The sequence below is a fragment of the Cynara cardunculus genome (assembly GCF_001531365.2).
Source record: "Cynara cardunculus var. scolymus isolate 2C chromosome LG 10, CcrdV1, whole genome shotgun sequence".
In the NCBI taxonomy this organism is placed as follows: domain Eukaryota; kingdom Viridiplantae; phylum Streptophyta; class Magnoliopsida; order Asterales; family Asteraceae; genus Cynara; species Cynara cardunculus.
This window is the reverse complement of record NC_037537.1, coordinates 17,573,018-17,582,201: the sequence shown is the minus strand read 5'-3', so window position 1 is coordinate 17,582,201 and position 9,184 is coordinate 17,573,018. Positions and strand designations below refer to the sequence as shown.

Here is a 9,184-nt window from a genome sequence, read left to right as displayed (position 1 = left end):
ATTAAGGGGCTTGATAAAGTGATAAGTCCAATCCAAGCAAATGATGCCAAGTTGCAAGAAAAGAAGGGTCTTGATGATTTGGTGATGGAATGGAGGGATGACTTTGATAATTCTTGGAATCATACGAGTGAATATGAAGTACTTGAAGGGCTAAGGCCTCATTATAAGTTGAGACAGCTTGAGATTTTGTTCTATGGGGGAATGAAATTTCCTAGTTGGGTCGGGAATCCCTCGTTTGATCGGTTAACAGAACTTAAATTACGTGGTTGTAGAAGGTGTACACGTTTACCAGCACTTGGACATCTACAGTCGCTTAAGGAGTTGTCTGTGGAAAGCATGGATGAGGTAAAGACTTTGGGTTTGGAGGTGTTTGGACCTACTGATTCTTTCCATGGTATTGTATTTCCATCACTTGAAAGTTTGAGCTTTAGTCATATGAAAGGTTGGAAGAGATGGTCAACTAGACGTGGGGACAATGATGGAGTTGCTAGATCGTTTCCTCGTCTTGGTAATGTTTCTATAAGAGATTGTCCAAAACTAGTTGAAATCTCAATTGATTTAATACCGTCACTTGGGGTTTTACATATACAAGGATGTTCTAAAGAGGTGTTTAAAAGCATGGTTGGTGCGTCTGCATTAATTCGTGTGTTGAAAATAGAGAATATTGGAGGACTTGCTCAACTAAATGGAGAGCTTCTTGGGGCAGTTGAAGATCTAAGCATCAGGAGATGTGATGAGTTGAGATATTTGTGTGAATCAGAGTCATGCAAGCTTCTTGTGAGCTTAAGGGAGTTGGAAATAACTTGTTGTAGAAAGTTGGTATCATTGCATGAGCTCCCATCGTCTCTATGGGTTCTTGGGGTTTATGATTGTGATAACTTAGAATCCATTTCAGATAAAGGTTTTGGAATCATTCCCCTGGAACATCTTCGGATTAGTAATTGTAAGAATCTGAAGTCATTTCCTCATGAGCAGTTGGAAAGTCTCACGTCTTTGGAATACTTGGAGATATCTCATTGTCCAAGTATGGATTACTCATTTCCTTGTGGGTTGTGGCCTCCAAATTTGAGACGCCTAACAATAGGATGCTTAAATAAGCCCATGTCAAAATGGGGGATTCAAAATTACCCTACATCACTTGTTCATCTAACATTATGGGGACAAAATTCAAGAGTAGTTTCATTTGTTGCAAATGCAAAAGCTGTGACTTCAACATCGTTTCTTCTTCCACCATCTCTAATGAGACTATCGATATATTATTTTATGGAGTTGGAATTAGTTTCAGAGGCCTTACAACGCCTCCCGTGCCTTAAGAACCTTCATATCTTCTCATGCCCGAAACTTGAAGATCTACGGGAGACAAATACTACCATCCCATCCTCTTTGAGAATTATGCATCAATAGAAAAGGTAACTACAAGCTGGCCGGCGGCTGATCATTTCTCAAATCCTGTGAATTATTTGATCATGGTACGCCATCATCTCTCTCTTATGGAGTCTTAAAAAAAGATGGTGTTTTTTTGGTGGATTGGGATCACGTGAGACCAGGTTGTTTTCGTGAAACCACTTTTTTACACTTAGTGAAGGTTCGGATTTTCTTTTACCTTCACAGGGTTTTGTTGTGAATTTCAACATTAAAAAAGTTGTCTCACGAAAACAGTGTGGTTGAAATTTCAATTGGTTGACGTGAAGACACGAACATGAGTGTTGATATGTAAAAATATTTTCGTCTTTTGCAAACACAATTTTTTTCCTTCTCCGGTATTTTTTTGTGTGTCAATAATTCAATATTATCTATTTATTACATGTATAGAATCAAATCAAGTGATGGGACTGTGGAGATGGTTATAATAGTGTAATTTATATATAAAAATTAGCCAAAGATATTTGATGTTAGGCTCAATTTGAAGATATTGATAAGAGAACTATTAGGTGTAATTTATTTAGAAACGTATATTTTCTAATTAATATGTGATTGTTATTTTTATAAAATAATGATGTAAAATGAAAAAAGAAAAAAGTAAATGATATAAAATACAATATAAAAAAATAATTAGAGGCGTACTCGCGTAATGCAGCGAGAAACATTTCAAGTTTAATTTTTGGTTTTATAATACGGTTTTGAGAAAGTGATAATGTTTTTATATTTGAATAAAATATAAATTTGAAGATTCACAAAAATTTCTACAAAAATTTCTTGTTTTTTGTATAATTTTTTCAGTACAATTTAATTTAGATTTAGTAAGGTTGTGATTCAGAGTTAAGAGTTAAGACTTATAGTTCAGAGTTAGAAACTCTGAAGACTTATACTTCAGAGTTAAGACTTACAATTCAGAGTTATAAAGTCCGAACTTTTATACTTCAGAGTTAAGATTTACAGTTCAGAGTTAGAAAGTCTGAAGACTTAATACTTTAGAGTTAAGACTTATAATTCAGAGTTAAGACTTACAGTTTAGAGTTAGAAAGTCTGAAGACTTATACTTTAGAGTTAAGACTTACAGTTCAGAGTTAGAAAGTCTGAAGACTTATACTTCAGAGTTAAGATTTACAGTTCACCGTAATAAAATCTGAAGACTTGTACTTCAAAATTAAGACTTATTATTCAGAGTTAGACAGTCTGAAGACTTACACTTCAGGGCTAAGACTTATACTTGGTCTTGTAGTACAGTTCAGAGATTGGAAAATCTTTAAGACTTGGACATAGTGAGATCTTCTCGTCCAGAGATGTGAAGATAGGTCTTGCGAACATTCCAGTTCACATGTGCAGGTTTCCATTCTTAGTCCATATACAATACAAGATATTGCTTACATATTATTTTGGTGCTAACATGATTGATGGGTGATCAGTCATAAGCTTGGTGAATTGTATGTTATTACAATGCTTAATGTTATGTTGTCTTAGTATTTCATGAACTCGCTTAGCTTGGTTAAGCTAACCCATATTGTGTATCGCAGGACGCACTCATGCAGGACCAGCAAAGGGAAATAGTCGGTGTAGTTCGTTAGCTAGTTCACTAGGCTGTTTTTGTTATTATTTGCTATATTAAATAGTCCGGTATGGGACGGACTAGTAGATTGACTCTTGTTATTTAGACTAGACTTCCGCTTTTAAACTTAAGTTTGATGGATCTAACGTTTGGCATCAGACTTCCATTGTATCTCATGATGAAATTTCTAGTTCATTCTTTTTTTAGCATTATTGTTGTCTATTTTCTACAACACCTTCCAGGGTCTTGGGAGGGTGTTGCACACCACGAAAGAAACAACGAGCAGTCGGAGATTATTGAAGAAGACCAAATCGAGAATCAGATTCAGGTTGTAGAGGATATTTTAATTTTTGGACATGCTGGGTAAACAAATAGATGGTTTGAATTAGTGAATTCAATGAATTTGATGAACAAGTAGAAAAATATGAAACAGTTGTATATATGGAAATTTCATATGATTTATACATATACATTAAGGTGAGGCCTTTTATGTCTGATGCTGAGTTGTTACAAGGACTGGATGTCATGAAAATGATCAAGATGGCGCCTTGAAGAAGATTGTCACTCAATTTATATGTATCTTGATTCTTTTCCTTGGTGGGACCATTGTATATGGTTTTATTTGTCGTATTTTGTCCCCATAATTGACTTTTGGATGCTAATTATATACCTAAAACTAAAACGATGGAATTGAGCAAGAGATGAAACTTTTGTGTTTGGTGTGTTGAAACTTGAAATGTTTCATATGGGCTAAAGTGTGCATAATTGGGCTAATTTCTGAGTGTTGATTGTCTGTTGCAGCCTTTTTGTGTTCAACAGATCTTAGAATAGTGTGTAAGGTAGCTAAAGCAGAAGATTAGAACTTACAACAACACATTGTTGCAGAAAATTCCATATTTTGATCGTCTCCTCAGTAATTATTGGATATGCGATCTATCCTTATAAACAAACCGAAATGCCTGAGTTATAAGCAGAACCCATAGTTAGAACGAGATGTAGGAGATAAGTTTTGTGCTAAAACCTCCCAAATCACATAATTAGATGATGTGAGGGTTCAAAATACAAAGTACATTGCCTAAATGGAAATCGGGTAGGTAACTAGAGTGCCTAAATGGAAAAATCTACCCAAAACTTAAACGGGTGATCTAAATGGTGATGTAAGGATTGGAACACCTTTGAATAAGTTAGTATGAAGTGTTAGAAGTGGAGGAAGTCGAAAAAGTCGTGTAGATTGCATTTATGCAAGTTTTACAATTTATGTTACTATTTTGGTAAACTATGCGCACAACACTCAATCAGGAGGTGTTTCATGGGATGTTAAGCTTTGGAACTAAGTTTTGGACCTATTAGGAGTCGTTGGAGGTGTCGGAAATTTTTTACGGGATTCCAAGCTCAAAAACGACAAATTTGCAAAGGAAAGCATAGTACCTACAAATATGTAAAACTGCTTTCATTGGGAGGTATTTTCTGAAATATTTTTATTAGGAGTTAGAGATTATCTTGTTACGAATGCGTAGGCGAAAACCTCACCGAAATGAAGGTCCGAGGGAAAAGTTATTAATTTTATAGTGTTAGGTGGTCAAAATGGGTGATGGGTCAACTCAACCGGGTCAACCGGACCTAAAACGAGTTTAATTCGGGAAAAATCCGATTTTGGCCCCCATTTTCACCCCATTTCACTTCTACAAACTTATGGGGTTATTGAGGTGCGGTTTCACACATATAGGAGGTGATCTAACATCACTCTTGGTGAATCAAACAAGAAATTGAAGGTATAGAGCTCCTAACTTTGTCTATTTCATGTATTGGATCATTTGATGGAGATTAGGGTTAGGGTTTGATGTGAATATGATAATATCTTAGTATTTTGAGTGGATTTTAGGATATATATTTTGTTATTTAGTAAAAGGATGGATGATATTACAAGAATTAGCTGAAATTGTTGGATGAAAGTATGAATGTTTGACTTTTCAAAGTCAAAGTAGTCAAAATAATGATTTTGATATAAAGAACATAGATTTCTGAAGTTTTTATGAAGATTATGCTATTTTATGATAAACAATTGGATTTGGTACAATATGGTGTAGAATTGAGCATGAAATGGTATAAATGGCTATTTTGGGACTTGAAAGTCAATGTTTTTACCCTGTTTTAGAAAAAATGTATAAAATCATAGAAAAATCATATAAAGGTGAGTCCACCGGCATTTGAAAGATATGAATGTTCAGTTTATTTTATATGAAAACGTCATGATATAATTACTGCTTTAAGATGGGTAAAAAGTGAACTTTGTACAGTGCTGTCAAACTGAATTTTGACATCCTGTAGCTGCTGTGTTGAAAAATTCCTATAAAATCAAAGAGAAATCCTGTAGATATGAGGTCAGTTCCATTTAAAAGATAATTGAGTCTAGTTTAATTCATCTTTAGAATTCATTGAGTAATTTTGAGGTTAAGTGGGGTAAAACAGGGCTAGAACACAGTGCTGTAATAGGAAAATTAAAGTACGAATGTTAACTAGTCATGGGGTTAAATTGAGTTATATGCATCTAGTGCTTATGAAACTTAATGTACATACTCCAGGGGATATTTGGAGCTTGTTTGGTGCTTCTGGAAGGTATCTTAGATAGGATCCTTTACAATGTCTGTAGATAGGACATTTATTGTTTGGTCTTATAAATGGAGTTCTATAGAGTAATCTAATAGGACGCTTTGAAAGTGATGGCGTCCTAAAAACTCAATTTTATTGTAGTGGCTGTCAGCGATAGTTGAACTTGAAGCTGTTCAACGACAGCCTTATACAAACCTTCAGTGATGGCTAGCGAAAGCTGAAAAACACAAGACTTAGTGAAACTTCTAGTCTTTTGCAACCCTGCGAGGCGATCTAAGGTGATAGGAGCAACATTTGTAGGTGTGCACTCCGGACCTCCAAACTTACCTATGTTTGCTTCATCGCGTTAATCAATCTCAAGTAAATCACAATTACACCAAAATATTTGACAACAATAAAATCACCAACATACCTGTCACATACTGTTTTCAATGAAATTTCACCACATACCTGGTAAGCGCTAACTGTGGTGAGTGTCGTTGCCCTCACTTACCGGGGAAGACTCTCGGTCCTTACCTTGCTCTTACCGGGTAAGATTCTTTTGGTAAGCGTTTGGTAAATGGCTCCTAAGACATGTTTTCATTTGACTTGGTTATTATTGATGAAACAGAAGTGTTGAAATGTTTGGTGTAAATAAGCTTAGTTTCACTCTTAATTATATCATCATAGCTAAGGTCATTCTTAGGATTCTTATTTTATAATGTGATGAAAACAGCGAAGCATGTTCGTCATTCTCTCAGCCCCAAGAACACACACACACACACTGCAGTGGAGGATTTGACCCAGATTATACTATCTCTATGATAAACGCTTGAAATAGTTCTATGCCACAACGCATCTCCCTCCGTTTTAAATATCCAAAGCCATTTCCCTAGCAAAGCTAATTAAACATTCAACTACTCCTCACCCTTAATCCCCCAAATGAGTATCACTAATTACACTATCCCACCGGACCCGGGAAGGATAACGCGACTTGCTACCCTCATCCCAAAAGAATTTGCTTCTTAATCTTTCAAGGGTTTGCACGGCGTCTATCTGGATACGATACAAGGAGATGAGATACTAGACTGCTCAGCATGAATTTAATTAGCGTGAGTCTCCCACCCACCGAAATAAGATGTCTGTCCAGCCGTCTAGCCTTGATTTCATCTTTTGGATAACCGAATGCCAAGATGCTTCTCAAACCATCGAAGCTCTAATTGGAGGCCTTAATACGTCAAGGGAAGAAATCTTGAGTCGCAATTTATAATTGTCGCCGCCTTTTCTATAGATTTATTATCCACCCCAATCCCATACAACTTACTCCTCGAGAGGTTTATTCTAAGACCTGATGTTGGTTGAAAGAAAAGGAGTAAAACTTTTAGGTTCTTTGGGTTTGCCCGACTCCGTTTCCTGAAGGAAAGAGCATCATCAATAAATTGAAGATGGGAGACTTCGACTTTGTCTCAACCCACCTTCACTCCTTCAAAGAGCCCCGTGGACTTTGCTTCCTGCATAACAATATTCATCCCTCGCATCCCAATAAGAAAAAGGGATGGTGATAAAGCGATCACCTTGTCTAACTCCTTGTTCAAGGTTGAACTCTATCGTAGGTGAACCGTTGACCAAAATAGAGACGGATGCCAATGAAAGTCATGAGTTTGACCCATTTTCACCATCAGTTCCCAAACCCCCCATTTGGAGCATCAAATCTTCCAAAAACTTCCAATTGACACAATCGAAAGCTTTTTCAAAATCAACATTAAAGAGAAAAGCTTTAAGACCAGACATTATCAAGAAAGTTACTGATGCTTTGGCCTCTAGAATGCTACCGAATTCTTCTTTGGAATATTTTCAAACAACCTTTTCGTGTCTTCAGTTTGCCGGTTCCAAACTTATCCAGTTGCGTTCCAACAAACCATGTTCTTATTAGTCATAGCATCAAACAAGCTCCTGGCATCATCCAACTCCCACATTTGGCATAACAGTTTAACATTGTTCTCCAAGATACAACATTTTTGCTCGCCATTTCATCGAACATTTGGCCGGCAACAGAAATCATCCCATTTTAACATAGCCATATATCATACAGTTCCAAGTCATGATATTCTTGATTGGCATCTCATTAAACACATCGAATGCAGCTTTAATATCGCATTTCTAAAACACCTTGTGATTTTTAGTTGTATTGGAACAAAAAGTTGGAAGGCGAATTCTTGTAAATGGGAAATATGTTTTCTCATTTACATATTTGACACCAATAATCATATGTGAATGTGTATTACAGAGACTTTAACTTGTTTCATTAATTTTGAACACCAATTTAGAATTGATGAAAAAAATACAGTTTGGAGTAACAAAGTAAAGATCAAAAACTAGAAATTCGTGTTAAATGACCTTGAAAAGTTATAAGCAAATAACTTAATGATAGAAGTTATAAATCATATATTTTTTAATAAATCATATTTTTTTTAATCAGTAACACTGGCATCTACCTTTTTTTCCCTCAAATATAAAACTTAAAATAGTTGCGAAGCTAAGAATTCGAACCACATCACAAAAAACCACAAAAACCAATAAAATTGGTGGACCCTTTTAACACAAAAAAATTCAACTTTAACCACACTTCAGGAAAAAAAAATTGGTTGATCACACTTATCTGTATTTAATATAAGTATTTTGAGTTGAAACAATTGAATTTAAAAATAAAATTTATAAACTGAACGGAAAGGAGTGGCAGGCCACTTGTTTGCCGGTGTGAATTAAAAGCATTTTCGTTCTTTTATCGAAATTTTCCCTTTTTTATCCAATCAAAAATCATATGGATCAATTTTTGATTGGGTAAAATACAATTTTTTTTGATAAAATGGCAAAATGTTCCTTATTTAAGGTACTTTTCTATCGATCGTTAGAAAGAAGGGACAAATCCAATTTTTTTTTTAAATCACAATGACCATCTTGTAATCTTAAAACTATATGGATGAAAAGTGTTATTTACCATAAATTCTATCTCTAAACTATATTTAATGAATAAAATTAGAAAGTTGGGTGAGCGCATTTGGACTATATTTAATGAAATAAATTTTAATCAAAGTTTAAGGATTTATAATGTAAAATGTGAAACCTCAATGAGATAGAAGTGTGAACATGACAAATATTAATTTATTGATATATATTTCGTCGTGAATGAATGATGAGATCCACAGAATTCAAACTCTTCTTTTGCTTCATCTGCTCATTTCAATCTCTTCTTCACTTTGAATTCAAACCCCCAAAGAGATATTGAAAGACACAATCATTCCATTGTTTGCAATGGCTGAAATCATTCTGGATGCAGTCATTGACGTGTTGTTTCAGAAGTTAGCCTCAGGCGACTTGATGAAGCTGGCTCGATCTGAAGGTATCCATTCCCAGCTGGACAAGTGGAACAATACTTTGCTCCAGATCCAAACTCTACTTGTTGACGCAGCCAACAAGCACATAACAGATAGAGCTGTTGATATCTGGCTGCGTGATCTCCAGGATTTGGCTTACCAAATAGACGATATACTCGATGATTTGGCCACAGAAGCTATCCGCCGCAAATTGAATAAAGATCCTCATGCCAGC

The 9,184-nt window shown here is 35.4% G+C and overlaps 1 pseudogene; it reads right to left on the bottom strand.

Annotated features, from left to right (window-relative positions):
• The window catches only part of LOC112520052, an 83,691-nt pseudogene that overhangs the window by 22,387 nt on the left and 52,120 nt on the right, over nt 1-9,184 (bottom strand).